The sequence below is a fragment of the Ovis aries genome, chromosome 5 (assembly GCF_016772045.2).
Source record: "Ovis aries strain OAR_USU_Benz2616 breed Rambouillet chromosome 5, ARS-UI_Ramb_v3.0, whole genome shotgun sequence".
NCBI classification, from domain to species: domain Eukaryota; kingdom Metazoa; phylum Chordata; class Mammalia; order Artiodactyla; family Bovidae; genus Ovis; species Ovis aries.
Window position 1 is genome coordinate 32,286,464 of NC_056058.1, and position 21,544 is coordinate 32,308,007.

A 21,544-nucleotide genomic window follows, 5' to 3' on the forward strand; every position below is an offset into this window, starting at 1 on the left:
TGCTTTCATCTGCTTTTTAAGATGAGTGACAAAAAGGCATATTCTGATACTGATGAGGATTGTTCCCATATGGAGAAAGAAAAGGATGCTGTACAAGAGGGGGTTAGTTGCAGGAGGACTTGCATGAGGTAGAGAGAAAAAGCCATTAGTAATAGGACCCTGAATCTGAAATTCCCCTTCAAATGCCAGGTGTCTTCATTTTTCATTACTCATGGGAGGCAATACGTCCTAAAAATCACAGAATGGCTAGACAGGAATGGGACTTAAAGATCATCCTATCCAAAGTCCACTACTAATCCACAGCTGAAATCCCGTTTCCCTTCCCATCTGTGGTCTTCCTCACAACCTCCATTGAAAGGGACTTTCTATACCTCTTCACTTAACCATCTTATACCTCACAATTCCATGGTTCATGATATTTTTGGACACTCCCTGAACTTAGCCAGAAGCTATTTTCCTGTATGTCAATCCACTGGTTCTGGTTCCATACGTTCAGGACACAAAGAACATGTCTAATTCCTCTTCTATGTCTTTCAAACATTGGGAAATGACTAATTCTTGCTCCACTCTCTTATTCCCATACTCCCAAACCAAATCAATTCTTTTTATATGTATTGACAAACAGGTCTCCATTTTAGGAAATGTCTAGACAGGGGCTACCAATCAACCCAGTTGTTCTGTAATATGATGAAGCTGTAGGCAAACATACTGCAGTAAAAGTTACACCCATAGGTGTACGAATTACCCACAATAGCCCTGGTTTCCAAGAAACCAGAATGGCTCTCAGTGATTTCTCCTTCTAGGTTTGGCTTGATCCATTCAATCCTTAAGCACTAATTTAATTCTCCAACGCATTCTGTCCCCCAATCCTCCCCTCAACACACACATCCACCACATATGCACACTCTGACTCTCAGCAGAATGCGGTCCATTTACTATTAAATACAACTGTCATTAAGTGCCTTGTCATGATTCTCATAGCAGTCCAGTTTTTAGTAAGTTCTATACTATAAATGTGGATTAATTTTTACAGACTTCATTCAATAAAACTCCAAAGTCAGAAGAAAAACATAAGTGTTTAGCTATCCAAAGAGTACTTTTTAAAAATTACAATTATAAATTAATTTAAAACCATAGCTACAAAAAAATGTTTAGATTAAAATTAAAGTATTCCTTGGATTATGGAGTTATTGCTGAAACTCAGTGAAGAAACAGGATATGGGATTTCAACAAAGACATTTGGAGTATTCACGCCAAATATTACATGAGTTGTTATTCTTCTAGTCTTAATTTAAAACATTCCAACCACTAGGTGTAAAACGGACCCAGCACACAAGAGTATTGGCATAATGCCTCAAATTGCAATAAACTAGACTGAAACAATCTTAAAATTATTTTATTAATGTCTAATAGGCCCTGAAATGTTTAGTAAATGAATAGATTGCATTACGTGGAGTTAAAGGGCCCCTCAACCCCAAAGAAGAGAAAAACTGAAAAACTATTATAGACATAACTCCAGATTCATAAACGTGAATTTAACTTTAGCACAAAAGGCTGATGTAGAACACTAAAGGTACTACTTAAAATCTCTTGAAATCTCTGTAAAGAGACAAAAATTTTTTAAAAACTGGTAGTCAACCACTTGCATAAGGATCAATGAATTCAGAGCTACTTCAAGAGCTTTAACTATCATTTTCATAGGTTTTTAGAAACACAGTTTTGAGTATATTCAGTATATTATGTTTATATTTAATATTGAATTTCACCACCTCAATTAAATTTGACAAGTGTACCCAGGAAAATTCAACTTATTTATGGCAAATATCTTTTATGTGTGTTATGCTCTAGAAAACTGGGTATGTGCAGAGGGAGATAAAGTTCATTAAATTAATTATACAATATAATAAATATAGATGAAAGAAACTGCTAGAAAAGTATTTCTGAGTGTCTCAGAATTAGAGCGAATGATACCTGCACTGAAATTAAAAGTGCCTTTCCTACCTTCCCCATATCCAATCAAAAGGAAAGAAGAGAAAATAAAGGTCTATAGCACATAAAATCATATTTCTTATAGCCCATGTATAATCACTTTCAAATGATTCCCTCTCTGATTTTAGAAAACTTCATATGTAAGAAACAATCAATTCAAAAGCCTACTTAAAAATTATTTATTTTGGCCAATTTACATAGGTTTAATTTTCCTAACTTCAGTTTTCTTCCAAGTCATTCAAATGCAATAAACTTAGAGAACCACAAGAAGACAGCCTGTCCAAAAAATCAGACCCAGGTGATGTTCCAGCTACAAGGACAGGCCAGGAACACACCATCAGACCCCTGTACGGCAGGCACAGTAGAGGCATTTGCTAAGCCACTCCCTTCCCCTCATCTTGCTGGGAGGCCAAAAATGTAAACTTCTTCATGCTAGGCTTTCATCACAATGGCCTTATCCACTGCTCTGACATATCTCATTTCTTAAGCCTGATTATTCTAGAGCGCTGTTTTCCAACCTCGGTACTATTGACATTTTCTGCGTGATGATTTTTTGTTACGGTAGAGCTGTCTGTGAATTGCATGTTGTTTAGCTGCATCTCTGGTTTTTACCCAGTAGATACCAAGAAGCAGATCCCTCCCCTAGTTGTGGCAATCAAAAGTGTATCCAGACATTGCTAATGATCCTTGGGAAGCAGGGAAGCGGGCGCAAAACTCTTCCTGGTTGAGAGACACCATTCTAGAGCACTGATTCTTGGCTACACATTGGAAGGATCTGAGGACTTTTGAAAAATACTGATTTCCAAGTCCTACCCACCTGCCGCCACCCCCATCCCCACGTGAGATTTTGATTTAATTCATTTGGGCTGAGTGGTGAGCATCTGAAGCTTTGAAAGCCAGGAGATTCTAAATTATGCAGCCAAGTGTGAGGATATCTGCCCTAGAGTTATCAATGATATCAAGGAAGTCATTGAACCAATTTAAGGCTACACAAAAATGCATTGTGATGCACTATTGTGAAGTTGCTCAGTCGTGTCCAACTCTTTGTGACCCCATGGACTGCAGCCTGCCAGGCTTCTCCACCCAGGGGGTTTTCCAGGCAAGAATACTGGAGTGGGTTACCATTTCCTTCTCCAGGGGATCTTCCCAACCCAGGGATCGAACCTGGGTCTCCCACGCTACAGGCAAACTCTTTGCCCTCTGAGCCACCAGGGAAGCTTCCTCCAAATTAGAGTATTTTTTTATGTTGGTATTAGAATCTATACAATTATAGTAAACCAGTAGAGGAAATGGAAAAAGGTTGACTGTAGTCCTGATCTGACAACTTCTTTTCCATTTTGATTGGACAGGAACAAGAGCAAAAAGACTTGCTTGAATCTTAATGCTGTATCTTCAAACACAGATGGGGTGATTTAGAAGCCAAGCTTCACAGACAGGAAAAACAGAACTAAGTCCTCACAGGGTGAAAACACCAGCTCTACAATGAAGACACCCTGGAGTTGCCATCTCTTTAATGAGCACCACTAAACTGGCCTTGGAGAAATGCAGAGTTCATTAAAAACAATACACAAGCAAACAATCTGTGGGCTGGAAAGACACTCAGAGAACCCACATGGGAACCGAAATCAAGCCCTTTCTGGTCGGATCATGCTTGTAATAGATGACATTACCAAGGACCTACCTGGAGCTGACAGCAAAGTTGGAGCCCTGCACAAAAGCTTCATGGCCACAAACAAACCCAAGTCTTCTCTTCCTCATTTATACCTCTGCATCCTCTGCCAGCCTCAGTATGTTCAACTCTAGGCTTAGTTCCAACTTTTGCAGAGAATGGCATGGCACTCCCCCAGAAGGCACTGTTCCCCTAACTGCCTGGTCTCTGGCTGTGGCTTTCCGGTCAACCATGTGCCAACCTATCAGCTGGGCTGACAGACTGACTGCTGTTCTTTAAGTTGGAAAAACAGCAAGTAGACACATGCACACAAACATGAAAGTGATTCTTCTGCCAGTTCAGCAAGGACACTAACCAGCAATTTGTATTGAGTATCTATGATATGTACAGTACTTTGCTAAGAGCTGTATACACATTATCTCACTGACTCCTGACAGTACTATAAAGGAGATGCTAGTACTGTCTCCATTTGGTAGAAAAATTTATTGAGGCTTATACAGTTTAAGAAACTTATCCAAGGCCAAGCCAGGACTTGGATACATTTCTCTGGGGCATCAAAGCCCCTGGTCTTAACCGCCACATAATCCTGCCCTCCATGGTTCTTGAACTTGGACTTAAACTCCACCAGTTATTAATGTTTCAAGTTCTCATTGATTTGGGTTAGAAATCCTAGGATAGGAGAAAATTTCCCAGATACAGAAGATGTGTGATATCCAGTTTCATCCCAGACTGCATCAACAAAATCACAGGACATTGTACATGTCTTTGAACTTGCCTTGAATTAACCCTGGAGTTCAGCTTTGACTCCTCACACTCAGCATGCTTACTGATTCTTCTTTCAAGTCTCTCCCTAAAAGTCTATTGTTCGTGCTAAGATTCTCTCATGTCTCCCTCTTGGATTTGCAAGTGCCTCTGAACTGGCTTACACCAGCTCACATAACTGCAATCCATCTTGCACACAGATGTCAGACCTTTCAATGCAACTTTCAAGTTTTCTCTCTTCTGCTAAAAAATGTGCAAGAGTTCCCTCTTTGAGATACCCCCAACTCTTCGGCACACCTCTGAATGCTTCTACCATCCAGAATTCTCCTCACTATTTCTCAGTACAAAATCTGAAAACTCTAGGGACTTCCCTGGTGGTCCGGTGGCTAGGACTGGTGCTCCCCATGCAGGGGGCCAGGGTTTGATCCTTGGTTAGGGAACTGTATCTCACATGCTACAGCTAAGACCTGGAGCAGCCAAACAAATATTTCAAAAACTAAAATTAAAAAATGAAAACTCTAAGTCGGACCAACTTCCAGCACCTCCCCAAAACACTCTCTGTGATATCAAACTTTGTGACCTGGTACTGACAGTCCCATTCTCCATGTCTGAATCAAGACCCATTTCCCTCACTTCGAATCCTTTATTGTATTCATCTATTCATAGACAGATATCAGGATTGACGTCTAAGGCAAAACTACCTTATTGAGACACTCCCATCTTTGGATGTGGCATACTCTCCTTCCTCCCTCAAAATTTATTTAGCAGCTTCAAGCACTGTTTTGGGTGTGGAGACAGACCAGACAGTATAAGAGCTAAGTTCCCTGTACTCCTGGCATTGTTTCTTCTCTAAACCTCCTAGGACATTTATGGCCAAATCCACCTCTCCCAGGCGCATCCTGGATGGCTCAGCAGTAAAGAATCCACCTGCAATGCAGGAGATGCAGAGATGCATCTGATCCCTGCGATGGGAAGATCCCCTGCAGGAGGAAGTGGCAATCCCTTCCAGTATGCTTGCCTGGAAAATCCCACGGACAGAGGAGCCTGGCAGGCTACAGTCTATAGGGTCACAAAGAGTCGGACACCACTGAGTGACTGAGCATGCACGTAAGCTACATCTCCCAAAGATGCCAGGACCATACACTCTAATGTTCAAATGAATTTAGTAGATGCTGTGTGCCACAGCCAGCCCGCTCTTCAGGAATGAACATGAGAAGTCCTGCAGAACAGAGTTAGGTTACTTTCTTCAACCTAATAGTCATCAGAGAAACCTGCTTGTGTTCATGAGAGAGAGAAAGAAAAAAGAAAAATTCTACAGGATGTATCTCCTAGGAAAAACTGCTTTTACCACTAGTTTGTAAATTCCCAAAGGGCATGGACTATTGCTATGAGCATTAATTCAGTCCACAGCTATTACTGAATGGTTACTATGAAACAGTTCCTGTCCCACTTGCTAGAGATTGATGGGTGAACAAAACAGACATAAGCCATTCTTAATCACTAGGCTACACTGCCTCCACTAAAGTGTCTGCTAATTGCACTTGACCAAATTATTCAACAGTATGGAGTAATTTTTATTATTCTAGGATAATATTAATGATAATTATTCTACAGTGTGGGCTCCCCTGGTGGCTCAGTGGTAAAGAATCTGCTGCCAGTGCAGGAGACACAGGTTTGATCCCTGGGTTGGGAAGAATTCTTTGGGAAAGGAAATGGCAACCCTCTCCAGTATTCTTGCCTGGGAAATCCCATATACAGAGGAGCCTAGTGGGCTATAGTCCATGGAGTCACAAAGAGTTGGACACAACTTAGCAACTCAACAACACATTCTACAGTGTAGAAAACAAAATTTTGTTCTAGACTTTAACCCCAACCTGATATACAAATACCTAGCACATACTAAGCACTCTCGTATTTGTTGAAAAATTAATCAACCAATGTTATACAAGTTAGCACTTAGTTTACAAACTAAGCTAGATGTATGAAAATGTTTCACATGCTTTAGCTTTTGTCTTCCCAGAGTATAAACCTCTTAAGCACAAGGATCATGTTCTATTTATTTGTACCAAGTGAAACCATTCCATCTTAAGGCTGCTTCATAAAATACAAACTCAGAATTTAAAAGAAGCATACATGTCTCTGTTTGTAGATAACATGATCTTTATATAGAAAATCCTAAAGATTTCACTGAAAGATTGTTAGAACTAATAAACTTAGTAAAGTTGCAGGATACACAGTCAATATACAAAAATCACTTGCATTTCTAAACACTAACAATGAACTACACAAAACAGAATTTAAGAAAACATTCATTATAGCATCAAAAAATAAACTTAACCAAAGAAATGAGAGAACTCTACACTGAAAACTATAAGTCATTGATGAAAGAAATTAAAGACACAAATAAATGGTGAGATATCCTGTACTAAGAATGGAAGAATTAAAACTGTTAAAATGTCCATATTACCCAAAGCCATCTATAGATTCAATGCAATCACTATAAAGATTTCAGTGGCTTTTTTTTTTTTACAGAAATCGGAAAAATCAATCCTAAAATTCATATGGAATATACACACACACACACACACACACACACACACACTCACTCACTCACTCACACACATCAAATTGCCAAAGCAATGCTGGAGGCATCACACTTTCTGGTTTCAAGATATATTACAAAATTATAGTAATCAAAACAGTATGGTACTGGCATAAAAACAGACACATAGATCAATGGAACAGAATAGAGAGCCCAGAAATGAACTCATGCATAGAGTCAACTAATGTTTGACAAGGACACCAAAAAGATTCAATAACAAAGCTTTTAAATTTGACAGTGTCTCCAATAAATGGTGCTGGAAATTGAATAATCACATGCAAAAGAATAAAACTAGACTGCTCTCTGACACCACTCACAAAATGGATTAAATGTAAGATTTAAAACTTTAAACTCCTAGGAAAAAAAAAAAAAACATAAAATAAAATCTCCTTAACATTGGCCTTAGAAATGATCTCATGGATATGACACCAACAGCACAAGCAAAAAAGCAAAAATAAACGAGTGGGTCTATGTCAAATTTAAAACTTCTGTACAGCAAAAGAAATGATCAACAAAATGAAGAGATAACATATGGAATGGAAGAAAATGTCTGCTGTTTCCAAACCGTATATCTGATAAGTTCGATTCATATACAAACATATATACATACATAACCCCTGCAACTTAATAAAAACAATCATCTGAGTTTTAAATGGGCAAAGGAATTGAATAAACATTTTTCTAAAGAAGATATTTAGATGGCCAACAGGTACAAAAAAAATGCTCAATATCATGAATCATCAGGAAAATGCAAACCAAAACCACAATGAGAGATTTACCTCTCACCTATCAGAATGGTTGTCATCAAAAAGACAAGATATTGCTGACAGAATATGGAGAAAAGGGAAGCCTTGTGCACTGTTGGTCAGGCTATAAACTGGTGCAGCCACTACAGAAAACAGTAGGACGGTTTCTCAAAAAATTAAAAATAGGACTACTATATGATGCACTTCTGAGCTATACCCAAAGGAAATGAAATTATCTTGAAGAGCTCTCTACACCTCCACGTTTGCAGCATTATCTACAATTGTCAAAATCTAAGTGGATGAATGGGTGAACAAAATGATTCAAACGTAAAAAAGAAAATCCTGCCATTTGAAGCAGTGTGAAAGAAACTCAGGGGCATTAAGCTAATGAAATAAGTCAGACAGACAAAGACAAATACTGCATGACATCACTTATGCACAGACTCCAAAAAAAAAACCCTAAACTCAGAAACAAAGAGCAGACTGGTGGGGAGGGTGTGGAGAAGGGAATAGGTGCAGGTAGTCGAAGGGTATAAATCTCCAGTGACAAGACGAATGAGTCATGGTGATGTAATATACAGCATGGTGGCTAAATTTAACAACACTGTATTGGATGTTAAAAGTTTTCACCACAGGGGAAAAAAATTATAACTATGTGACATGATGAATGCATTATCTAAGCTTATTGTGGCAATCATTTTGCAATGCATACATATATAAAATCAGTACACTGAACACCTTAAATTTACACAGTCTTAGATATCAATCATATCACAGTAAGACTGGGAAAAAAGAAAAAAAGAAAAATAGCATACACTGTCTGTACTTTAATGAAGTTATTAAAGGTGCTGAGAATTCTATTAATCAACCACAGGTTAATAAGGCAGCTACCATATTCTACAGTGTGTTAAACTTCAGCAAATGTATCCTCCCCTATTGTAGGACACCTAAGGAATAAAACAAAATGGTAAAACCTGTGCCTACTATGAGATCCCTCAGGAAGCCTCGGCACCGTGGCAGGTCTGCCCATGATGATCTCCCTGCTCTCCGCTTGCCTTCCAACCTCGCCTTAATCCAGATGACATTCGCTCCAAGCCTTGTACAATTTAAAAGCTGAGCGTTCTGAGACTCCCAATGGTCTCACAGGTTTTCATGAAAATCCTTTGAGACTGTGGCTAATTTTTTTTTTTTAAGTGGACTTCTAAAATAAGTGGAAAATAATTTTCTTTGGAGCTTTTAAATAACTTTAAAGTCAAATCTAAATTCTCAGCCTTGAACTAATTATCAATGATAAAAATGATGAATACAAAGCTCTCACTTCTTATCCAATTGTTATGGAAAATTTCTGAGTACTGTCAACCATTTTTTACCTTATATAATATTCTTTCAACATATTTAACCCCTTTTAATATTGAAGCCAAAGATTATAGTGACAAAACAAGTATTTATCCTGGTTTTTATTGAATAGTTTTTTTTTTTCCCAAGTACAGATTGTTCCAATTAACTTTAACATCTCTTTAAAGATTTGTATCCTATTTAGTGTTTACAGAACTTTACCCCATTTGCCTTTAGGTTCCCTCTGCCCTCTGATATTCTTTCACATTTGTATTTCACAAAGCTGACAAGTTCTTACTCTACCCTGTTAATAAATCTGTCCCCTTTGGCGGTTACATTCTAGTTCCTAAGAATATTACTTAAGCTTCTAAAACAAACTACCACTTCCCACGAAATAGCTTTCCGTAATTTTCTTTATAAAAATTACAGTAGGCTGAACACTTACTATATATCATGTGCCAAGTGTTGAACTAAGTTTTTTTTTTTTTAATCTGATTTTTAATCCTCACAAAATGAGGTCAGAGCCATGATGAGTTCCATGGCCCAGAGGAAGAGAGGTTAAGTACAATGTCAAAGTCACAACTCTAGGAAAGAGCAGGGCCATGATATATGAATCCAGATCCCTGTTTTCAAAGCCTGGCTCAAATAACAAATAACTTAAAAAACAAAACAAACAAACAGCAACAAATACAGACTCTAGCTCAAGCTGTTGTGGCAAACCATAGCATTCTTCCCAATCTTTCCCCAGTTAGAATCGCTGATAACATTTGTTTTTTCCTTCTAAAATTTTCCCTCAGTTTTACTGATATATAATTGGTATATACATTGTACTACATTAAGATGTACAACATACTGATTTCAAAAATGCGCAGATTATAAGATGATTACCACAATAAGGTTACTTAACGCATTCATCACCTCACACAGTCACTTTTTTTTTTTAATGGTGGGAACTTCTTAAATCTAGTCTCTTAGCAACCTTCAGACACACAATACAGTATTGTTAACTACAGTCACCATGATGTGTACTTCACATCCCCAGAATTTATTCATCTTATAATTGGAAGTTTGTTCCTTTGACCACCTTCAAGGGTTTCACCCACCTCCCTCTTTCCAAATTTTAAATGCCAAACAAGCATGTCTACTCCTTGCCTCAATGCCTTTACTCTCACCTAAAGCATATCATACACATTTGTTTGGAATTCAGTAATATATTATGAGTATTTTCCAAAGTGAATATATAGGTCTTTTTTCTTCCTGTCATGGCTCAACACTAGTTGACCAAGTAGAAGTTTCATAACTAATCTAACTCACCAGGCTCCTCTGTCCATGGGATTCTCCAGGCAAGAATACTGGAGTGGGTTGTCATTTCTTTGTCCAGAGGATCTTCCCAACCCAGGGATCAAACCCGGGTCTCCTGCATTGCAGGCAGATACTCTACCACCTGAGCTACCAGGGAAGCCCTTTAGTTAAACTAGGTTTGGTTAATCATCATTTAGGCTGCTTCCAATTCTTTTCTGTTACATATACTATTGCAGTGGATATCATAAGAATACATCTGAGCCTAACATATTTCTGTATGTGTCTATCTGTTACCTAAGAATGGATTCCTAGGGGAAAAAAAATGAATTTCTAGGAGTGGGATGGCAGGGTCAAAAGGCATACATATTTCAAATTTTGATACATATCGTCAGACTGTTCCCCAGAAAGTTCTAATTTGCAATCTTATAAATAGTATTTGAGAAATGTATAAATAGTATTTGAAAAATTCCCATGTTTGCCCACTTGCCCTCCAACCCTGGGTCTTATCAAACTCTATCAGGTAAGTAGAAAGTAACATCCCAAAACTTCATGGGAAATAGATGGGGAAACAGTGGAAACAGTGTCAGACTTTATTTTGGGAGCTCCAAAATCACTGCAGATGGTGACTGCAGCCAAGAAATTAAAAGATGCTTACTCCTTGGAAGAAAAGTTATGACCAACCTAGATAGCACATTACTTTGCCAACAAAGGTCCATCTAGTCAAGGTTATGGTTTTTCCTGTGGTCATGTATGGATGTGAGAGTTGGACTGTGAAGAAAGCTGAATGCCAAAGAATTGATGCTTTTGAACTGTGGTGTTGGAGAAGACTCTTGAGAGTCCCTTAGACTGCAAGGAGATCCAACCAGTCCATCCTAAAGGAGACCAGTCCTGGGTGTTCATTGGAAGGACTGATGCTGAGTCTGAGACTCCAATACTTGGGCCATCTCATTCGAAGAGTTGACTCACTGGAAAAGACCCTGATGCTGGGAAGGATTGGGGACAGGAGGAGAAGGGGACAACAGAGGATGAAATGGCTGGATGGCATCACCAACTTGATGCACATGAGTTTGGGTGAACTCCGGGAGTTGGTGATGGACAGGGAGGCCTGGCGTGCTGCGATTCATAGGGTCACAAAGAGTCAGACACGACTGAGCGACTGAACTGAACGGAACTGAACATCCCAAAGCAAACAGATCTAGGACTTCGATTCCCCCCTTGATAAACCCAATGCCTGGGTTCCCACTGAAAATGTTCTAGATAAGAAATCAGTTTACACCAATTTCGAGTTATAAGGTTATCATTCAGTGCTATGTTCAACAGTCCATACTATGAGGCTAAATCTATTTTGCAAAAGCACAACAAAAAGAGTCCAGAAAAGAAAGAAAGAAATACAAAGGATGTAGAAGAAAGAGAATTCAAAGAGGGAAGAAGTGGTTCAAGGATATGATGGATGAAGAATCAATCAATACTTTGCAAGGAGGAAGCCAGTTCCATACTTCGCAATTGTCCTGGAGAAAAAATTGATGTAGCATTCTGCTGAACCTCAAAAGGACCACAAGTCTGTAGGTTATTTTTGTTGTTTGTTTGTGCTCACTCAATTGTGTCCGACTCTTTCTGTTCCCATCAGGATCTGTAGCCCACCAGGTTCCTCTGTCCATGGGATTTTCCAGGCAAGAATACTGGAGTGGGTTGCTATTTCCTCCTCCAAACAGATATTTTTATTCCTCTGATGAACACTCAAACTCCACAAACCTGAACTTCATTCCTCCTTCTTGAATGAACACTCACAAGGTCCTTTCATCCGCATTCCTTACTAATTTTACTCCATTTTTCCAATCACCTTATTTCCTCCTCACATTGATATAAAAGTGTTCATGCATTAGGGTCATACTCATTTAATCTTTCAAGATCCATGCCGCCATTTCCTCCTTTGTTCAGTGGCTAAGTCATGTCTAATTCTTTGCAACACCATGGACTGCAGCACACTGTATCCTTCCCTATTCTTCACTGTCTCCTGGAGTGCTCAAACTCATGTCCATTGAGTCGGTAATGCCATCCAACTATTTCATCTGCTGTCACCCCCTTCTCCTCCTTTAATTCCCTTTAACATGAACACCAAACAAAGCTAGGAATATTTAAGATTTGGGAATATAGGGTTTTTTGGTCTTGAAGAAAAGGAGAGGGACAAGAAGGAAGGGAAAGACAAAGCCCTGCTCTCGGAGCAGTCATCAGGTTTAAGACCAGTCTTTGGCCCAGACCAGGTTTGTCTCTCTACCTTCTCCAAGCTTTCTGGGACCTTCCTTCCCTCCACTGTGGAGAGCTGTCCTGGAGTCCTCTGGGGGCGCTGTCCTGCCTTACCTTCCCCATCAGAGTGTCTCCCATGGTTGTTACTGCCCTAGAGAGAGGTTCCATTTTGGTCAGTGAGCACTGTGCTCCCTCCCTCCTCCCCTCGGGGTCCTCTGAGGATGGCCCCACTGTCTTTCTGGTCTTGGTGCAGCACCCCCAGGGGTGTCTTTGGTGGCGGGGTCCTGGGGGAGGAGGGGGAAGTGGGGTGGGGGTTGAAGAGTGACATCCATTTCCCAACCTCTGCAAAGGCATTGGAGCTCTGATAGCAGCCTCAGTACAGCTAGTGATTTCTGTTACTCTGTGAAATCTATCTCCTTAGGGAAGAAAACTCCCCACAAAAGAAACCAAAGATGGATGGAGAAAGAGAAAAGAAGAGCCACCAGCTGAACGTGGCAGGTGCTTTATTCATGGCATCCCTGTTAGGCCTCCCACCATCCTGTGTGCCTGGTTTTATTTCTTTCCACTTTCAGTGGGAAAACAGTGACTTAAAAGAAGTGAAGCAACTTGACTGGCAGGGCCTCACACCTGGGAAGCATGAGCTGAAATTCAGGTAATGGCCGCACGCCCACTCCAGGTTTCTTGGATCTAAGAAAGTAATTCCCATCAAGCCTGAGAGCAGAACTTCCCAACCTGAGGCCTGCAGACCCCCAAGAGCCCCTGAGTGTAGAACTACCCACCCTTGCTCTGACCATAATTCCTCTACTGTTATCTTTTCATTATCCTGAGGAGTCATCTTGTTAACATATTATTTAAACAACAATTGAAAGGGAATCACTTTCAGAGAAGTTCTGAAGTGAACCATGGCTGTCCTGAGCTACCAAGCCTCACCCACCTCAAGATTTTATCAGATGCTCAGAAGGGTCCATAACCAGAAAAAGATTGAAAATTAGTGAGACACACCCCCATAAAGTCTTTCTCCCTGAAAGAAATAAAAACAAAATATACTTTTTCATAGACCTCTAAATATGTTGCAATGGCTTCCATTCAGAAATACAGGGGCACCCACAGATGAAGTGGCCACATGTAATCTTGGTCCAACAAAATTATTATCTGCCACTCAGGGTGAGAAAGTCTAATACTAATGCATGTTACCAAGGCTTTTAATACAGAGGAAGGAAGTTGTGGTTTAAGCAGAAGAGGAAACTGCAGAAGAGGTCTTTGATCTTTGTTTCACAAAAAGCAACTGAAAATGTAAATAACTGTCTCCTTCCATACCGGGTGACAAATAACAAGAGAGTAGTTTTAACAATTTTATTATACACGTGCAAGACTGCTTTTGACTAGGTAAATGACTAGGTAAATGATCAATCACTGGAAAGAAAATAAGTCAACTTCTAAGGGGCACAGAGGAATACACTGGCTCAGAAACCCTGCCAGTGCACTACTGGAACAGTCTTAAGAGAGACCAAAAACAAGCTAAGACAATCAACAACATTCATTAAGTGCCAACTGTTTAAGACCTACTCACAACGCCACTTCTGATGTACTGGAAGCCTTCTGGCACCAAAAGTCAGGAGAGGGCAGCCTGTATGATATACTGCACACCAGCTAGGAAACTAAAAAATTAAGGTAGAGGAAGAGTGCTACACAGAAAAATACAGGAGATTTATATGAATTAAGCAGAAAGCGAGAAACAAGTGTGAGGGGCCAGGCTCGCCAATGCCAAGCTCCTAAGAAATGAAGCAGATTACCCTGAAAAATGTTTGCAGGTAGAATATTTGTGAGTACGTCAGCAGGACAGGAGGGAAGGCTGTCATCTGCACCAAAGCTGTCATTTCATGACTCAAGTATGCCTTCAAGCTCCGCCATATTCACTTAATAATATTCTTTTTACTGTCAATTATCAGTTGGGCAAGATGCCCAAGATACCATGTGTTAAGTCATGAGTTTCCTCCTCTGTAAGTTAAGGTGGCTGGAATCAACTTCTAAATGCTTTGACTCTAAGTGAAATGGTATTAGCATTTCTCAAGGTGCTGTTTGTGATTTGATTTTTCCTTGAGAAGGTACTCTTCAGTAAATGAATGTTTTTAAATTACATGTGCAGACTCTAAAGGAGAGGAGTAGCTGATGCTAGATAAACACAGTGTAGCTGTAAAACTCTGGTTAGTGGCAAGACTGCTTCAGTGGGAAAATAACAACTACATTTTCATCATTAAATTAGAATAAGAATCATTTCCAAGTAAGTCTTGAAGTGCATCTACATATGTATACGTATACACACACACACACACACACACACACACACAAATACATCATATTTTGATTCAATTGATTGTTGCTGCTGCTGCTAAGTTGCTTCAGTCGTGTCCGACTCTGTGCGACCCCATAGACGGCAGCCCACCAGGCTTCCCCGTCCCTGGGATTCTCCAGGCAAGAACTGGAGTGGGTTGCCATTTCCTTCTCCAATGCATGAAAGTGAAAAGTGAAAGTGAAATCGCTCAGTCGTGTTCAACTCTTAGCGACCCCACAGACTGCAGCCCACCAGGCTCCTCAGTCCATGGGATTTTCCAGGCAAGAGTACTGGAGTAGGGTGCCATTGTCTTCTTCACAATTGATTGTTAAGAAATACAATTTAATAGCAGGAGTTATAGGGGAAGGACTACATTATAACATATCTCCAATTAGAATTGTTCAAAATGAAAAAACAGGCACCTCAGAATGAAAGACTACAGTGAAAGTGAAAAAAAAAAAAGTCAAAGTGTTAGTCGCTCAGTCTGTGTTTGACTCTTCGTGACTGCATGGATTATGGTCTGCCAGGCTGCTCTGTTCATGGGATTTCCCAGGCGAGAATACTGGAGAGGGTAGCCATTCCCTTCTCCAAGGACCCAGGGATTGAACCTGGGTCTCCTGCATTGTAGCCTGATTCTTTACCATCTGAGCCACTAGGGAAGCCCATGAACGGATAAATATAGATGCTTAATTAGATGTGTCTATCCATCTTTCCAGGTTTTCCTGACAGGGGATCACTAGCAGAAGCTATGCCTCAGGGTGTTTGACTCCTTCCTCACACTGAAAACACAGAAGCTATTAAAAGAATTTTTATAAAAGTTGCACTAAAAAAAAAGTACAATGAAGGTGCATACCTTTCTACCCAACAATTTACTTTGAGAAACTTACAACTGCTTGAATACAGTGACATATAAACAAGGAGGTTTACTGTAGCATTAATTGGAATATAAAAACCTATATTCCACTGCATAATACCATTTATATGTGGAATCTGAAAGATACAACAAACTAGTGTATAAAACAAAAAAGAAGCAGAGCCACAGATATAGAGAGCTAGTGGTTACCAGTTGGGAGAGGAGAGGGGATGGGCAATATAAAGGTGGAGGGATAGTTATTATGGGATTATATGAAATCATGTGTGTGAAACTTTTGAAAACTATAAAACACTATAGAATTTAAAGACTCTTTCATTTAATTAAAAAAATAAAAATAAAGAATCTATGTTTCCATAAGAACTGATATAGAAAACCTATAAAACCATGAATGTTCAACAATAAGAAAATTCTTAAATCATGATACAGCTGTGGATTTGAAATATGGAATATGTATTTGAATGGGCTTCCCAGGTGGCTTAGTGGTAAAGAATCTGCCTACAGTGCAGGAGACGCAGGCTCAATCCCTGGGTCAGGGAGATCCCCTGGAGGAAGAAATGGCAACCCACTCCATTATTCTTGCCTAGAGGATCCCATGGACAGAAGAGCCTGACAGGCTGCAGCCCATAGGGTTGCAAAGAGTTGGACACAACTCAGCACACAAGCACACGTATGCACAGGTGTATTTGAATATAGATTGGGAATGTAGAATACCATGTCATTAAAAAATGCTGATATGGACTGATGCTCGAGATATTGAATATGTGTGAAAAAAGAAAGGTCTCAGTTTTAAGAGTAATATTCTATATCTTATTGACTGTAAAATGCACGTTTCTTCATGTCTTAACATCTGAGAAATTGGTGTACAAGCAATGGCATCTTAGAATCCATGAAACAGAGCGGTACAATACTATTTCTGTACATATTAATACACATGCTTGAACATGCATAACAATTTTCTAGAAAATTACTTCTAATTATAACACAAGGGAAGCAAAAGATGTTTTCTTTGTTTTATTTTACTTTATTCTACATTTTTTCTGAAGGTTTGAGGTGTTTCCTGGAACACATATTATTTCCAAATAAAAACAAAACAAACCACCTATAAGTAGTTGCAGGTTCCTAAAAAGTAGTGGTTTGGATAATCATTGCGACAGGTTATTCCTTTTGGGGAAACCACCCCCAGGAGATTTTTTATTTTACAAGAAATGAAAAGCAAGGATCGAAGAGGAGAGAAGTTCACTAAGAAATCCTGAGCACATAGCAATGTTTCTTCCTTTCTGATCACTGAGGCAAGTACTGCCAAAAGCTCTAGCTTGGCCTTCATGCTGGAAGACTGGTGGAGGCAGGGAGGGTGGGGGTCGTGGTGGGGAAAGGGTTGGGAACTCAGAGGAAGTCTTGCCCTCTGGGAAGATAGAGCAGCGAAGCAGAGGAAGTGTTTTCTGAGGGAGAAAGCAGCGGGTGCATGGGTGGGAGGCCGAGTCTGGCCACAGGCAACATCAGGGGAGGATGGCAACCGGAAGGACAAGCACCGGTCCTGAGCACAGGTATGCTAGGTCCCTGCAGGATCTTCAGAAGGTGAAACCTGGCAGTGATTCTCACCTTAAGGTCCTCCATCCTTGGGATTACTAAAGGTGGCGGGGATTGGAGGGGAAGGCAATAATTCTCTGGCCTACCCGGGTCTAAGGCAAAGAAATACCCAATAGCAGTCCAGCAGAAGCCTGAGCTACCATGACCTGAATATTTTCACATAAGGTGGGTATCCTTTACAACACATAAAGAATAGATTAGAAGTTTCACAGTTTAAAAAAATTTATTCCAAACGATTTTCAAGATTAGAACTGAAAAGAAAAAGGGGAAATGAAAAAAATAAATAAATAAAAGCAAAATAAAACATAAAAACAAGAATTGATAATACCATTCTGAGATGAAGGACCTAAATCTTTTGAGATTAAGATCTTAATATGCTAACACTTGTTATAAAGCAAAGCAAACATTCAGAAATTTCATTCCCTGATTACAAAGTATACTCTCCCCCTACCCAATTTAATCAATTAAGAAAATGGCCACTTGAAAACTAAGTTCACATTTGAGGGGAGGAACTCCTAAAATGATGATCAAGAAAATATTTTAAATACTCTATATTTCCTCAGACCTTCCATTTTCTTTTGCAAATCAGCTTACTTGAATTCTGCTCACAGGGGGAGCCCGTACCTGAGTGGCCCACAGCGCCAGAACTTACACTTCAAATGCCTCCATCTCTGTTGTGACAGTTTGGAATGTAAAGATTTACGTTTACTGCCCCCTCCCTTTAAGCAATGTGGCATTATTTTTCTCTTTATATCATGATGGAAGGCACATTACATTGACTTACTTGTAAATGATTTAATAATATGTACTCTTTCAATGATAATATTCGCCTCCCCATTCCTTCCAGACTTCTTTGTTCTGGAGCAGCACAGTTTCCAACACCGGGTTAGAAGTTAGGAAAAGGTATCACTTAAATCAATTTATATTAAACAGAGATGTGTTGTCTTGCTTGTGGAAACACCCAAAAGGGAAACGTGTGCTCCAAGATTGGTAGAGAAGATCATTTAAAATAATTTCTAAAAGGATACTATCAGTTTATTGAAAGGAAATTACAAGAAAACAGGGATAGTTAAGTTAGTTTCATCTCAGAAAAATGAGTTCCTGTAATCAGGGTCTTTGATTTCACAACATCGCCAATAAGATGGTAACTGTGTTGACTACACACTGTACTCAGATAATGATAAGGATTCCGAAGTTCAGGCTCTGGGGACTTTGGTTGCACCATGAAGCGTTTCCCTGTGGGTCAGGGAGGGCCACAAGTTTACAAAAGGCCATCACTGTCTTCTGCACCAGTCATCATTCTAGCCTTTCCTCACAAGCTCTTTTCCCTAGCCAGTTCTATACAGTTCTATTCAGGAAAACAATAAGAATGGAAAAGGTCAATAAGACAATAAGAACTGGAAAAGTCAGTTTTCACTCCAATCCCTAAGAGAGGCAACACCAAACAAGGTTCAAACTGCCACACAATTGCACTCATCTCACATGCTAGTAAAGTAATGCTCAAAATTCTCCAAGCCAGGCTTCAACAATACGTGAACCATGAACTTCCAGATGTTCAAGCTGGTTTTAGAAAAGGCAGAGGAACCAGAGATCAAATTGCCAACATCGCTGGATCATTGAAAAAGCAAGAGAGTTCCAGAAAAACATCTATTTCTGCTTTATTGACTATGCCAAAGCCTTTGACTGTGTGGATCACAACAAACTGCAAAATTCTGAAAGAGATGGAAATACCAGACCACCTGAGCTGCCTCTTGAGAAATCTGTATGCAGGTCAGGAAGCAACAGTTAGAACTGGACATGGAGCAACAGACTGGTTCCAAATAGGAAAAGGAGTATGTCAAGGCTGTATATTGTCACCCTGCTTATTTAACTTATATGCAGAGTACATCATGAGCAATGCTGGGCCGGATGAAGCACAAACTAGAATCAAGATTGCTGGGAAAAATATCAATCACCTCCGATATGCAGATGACACCACCCTTCTGGCAGAAAGTGAAGAGGAACTAAAAAGCCTCTTGATGAAAGTGAAAGAGGAGAGTGAAAAAGTTGGCTTAAAGCTCAACATTCAGAAAACGAAGATCATGGCATCTGGTCCCATCACTTCCTGGGAAAGAGATGGGGAAACAGTGGAAACAGTGTCAGAGTTTATTTTGTGGGGCCCCAAAATCACTGCAGAGGGTGACTGCAGGCATGAAATAAAAGACGCTTACTCCTTGGAAGAAAATGTATGACCAACCTAGATAGCATATTCAAAAGCAGAGACATTACTTTGCCAACAAAGGTCCATCTAGTCAAGGCAATGGTTTTTCCAGTAGTCATGTATGGATGTGAGAGTTGGACTATAAAGAAAGCTGAGCGCAGAAGAATTGATGGTTTTGAACTGTGGTGTGGGAGAAGACTCTTGAGAGTCCTTTGGACTGCAAGGAGATCCATCCAGTCCATCCTAAAGGAAATCAGTCCTGAATATTCATTGGAAGGATTGATGTTAAAGCTGAAACTCCAGTACTTTGGTCACCTGATGCGAAGAGCTGACTCATTTGAAAAGACCCTGATGCTTGGAAAGATTGAAGGCCAGAGGAGAAGGGGATGACAGAGGATGAGATAGTTGGATGGCATCACTGACTCAATGGACATGAGTTGGAGTAAACTCTGGGAGTCGGTGATGGAGAGGGAGGCCTGGCGTGCTGCAGTCCATGGGGTTGCAAAGTGTCAGACACGGCTGAGTGGCTCAACTGACTGAAGGTAAGATTAGCAGGGATCACATCAAAAACTGACAACCAACAAAGAGGAGGCGGTCAAGCTAAACAGAAGATGTTTAAATGACAATCTGGTAGATCTTCGTTTTAGACCAACTGGCCTCTGTAAGCTCAACGCATAACTGCATTCACTCATTCCTTTATTGCCTTAAACACAGCGTGCCCACTGCATTCCCTAATGAGGGGTGCAGCCACTACAGACAGGCAGGGGGTATAGCGATTCAGGCTGCGGAGCCAATGTGCTTGGGATCAAATCCTACCTCAGGGCTTCCCTGGTAGTCCAGTGGTTAAGACTCTGCCTTGCAATGCAGGGGATACAGGTTCAATCCCTGGTCCAGGAAGATTCCGCCTGCCATGGAGCAGCTAGGCCCCTGTGCCACAACTACTGAGCCCCTGCTCTAAAGCCTGTGCTCTGCATCAAGAGAAGCCACCGCAATGAGCAGCCTATGAATCATGACTAGACAGTAGCACCCGCTAGATGCAAATAGAGAAAGCCCCCGTGCAGCAACAAAGACCCAGCATAGCAAAAAATAAAAAATGAATTAATTTTTAAAAAATGTTATAACTAAAACAGTTTAAAATAAAATGGCTAAAAAGCCTTTTAAAAAGATCTTATTTCTATCAACAGTAGCAGCAAGACCGTGGGTGAGTTGTACAGTGTCCTGTGACTCAATTTACTCCTTCTTAAAGTAGAGAAAATAATAGCATCTATTGAAAAATGTTGCTATAAAGATGAAACAAGTTAATACACATTAAAATCTTAGAAAAGCACCTAATATTTAGTAACTGCTCAAATCCCATGGATGGAGGAGCCTGGTAGGCTGCAGTCCACGGGGTCACTAGAGTTGGACATGACTGAGCGAGTTCACTTTCGCTTTTCACTTTTATGCATTGGAGAAGGAAATGGCAACCCACTCCAGTGTTCTTGCCTGGAGAATCCCAGGGAAGGGGGAACCTGGTGGGCTGCCATCTATGGGGTCGCACAGAGTTGGACACGACTGAAGCAACTTAGCAGCAGCAGCAGCACTAAATGCTGTAATCACCATCGTTGGGGAGGCAGGCCAGTAGACCCACAGTTACAGTACAGTAGAGAATTCTGTGATAAGACACCCTGGGGGAATCCAGAAGGGCATCATCCTATTTATGCGGGGGAGTCAGGGGCTGAGAGGAGGAGGATACACCTAGGAACATCTCACATCAGGAATGCAGATCAATGAGGCAGGTGGGCACTCCACGCAGAAAGAACAATATGTGTGAAAGCTTAAATTCAACTAACTGTAAGAAGGGCTTCCCTAGTGGCTCAGACAGGAATCTACCTGCAGTGCAGAAGACCCGGGTTCAATCCC

The 21,544-nt window shown here is 40.3% G+C and overlaps 1 protein-coding gene across 5 annotated transcripts in view; it reads right to left on the reverse strand.

Moving 5' to 3' along the window:
- Window positions 1-21,544, reverse strand: part of TNFAIP8 (TNF alpha induced protein 8) — a 143,263-nt gene that overhangs the window by 86,630 nt on the left and 35,089 nt on the right. For 2 of the 5 annotated variants that reach the window (XM_042250323.2, XM_042250320.2), the window contains exon 1: window positions 1-21,544. This exon is cut by the window's left edge; it is cut by the window's right edge and continues 11,538 nt beyond it. The exons of the other annotated variants lie outside the window; for them this stretch is intronic. The gene's annotated coding sequence lies outside the window, so the exon portion shown is untranslated. 5 annotated transcript variants of the gene reach the window in all.